Source organism: Penaeus monodon, chromosome 33 (assembly GCF_015228065.2).
Source record: "Penaeus monodon isolate SGIC_2016 chromosome 33, NSTDA_Pmon_1, whole genome shotgun sequence".
NCBI lineage: Eukaryota > Metazoa > Arthropoda > Malacostraca > Decapoda > Penaeidae > Penaeus > Penaeus monodon.
In genome coordinates this window covers 16168461-16168704 of record NC_051418.1, presented here as the reverse complement: position 1 = coordinate 16168704, position 244 = coordinate 16168461, and positions in this window count along the sequence as shown.

Here is a 244-nt window from a genome sequence, read left to right as displayed (position 1 = left end):
TGCCTTTTACAGTTATCAGTTTATCTATCTATCCCTATCACGCTCGGTCTTTCTAACTGCCGTCTTAGACCGACAAGTGCAGAATCAGTCTGCTGCCCCTCCATTTCCCCCCATGTTGTTGTTGTCAAGAGATCTCGCCTCCAACTCCCCCGCCGCTTCTTTCCCTCGTGTTGTTGTTGTCAAGAGCCACAGGTGCGGCGTCGGTGCATGGCAGACTTGTTAACCACGCCTGCCTGAGTGCCTG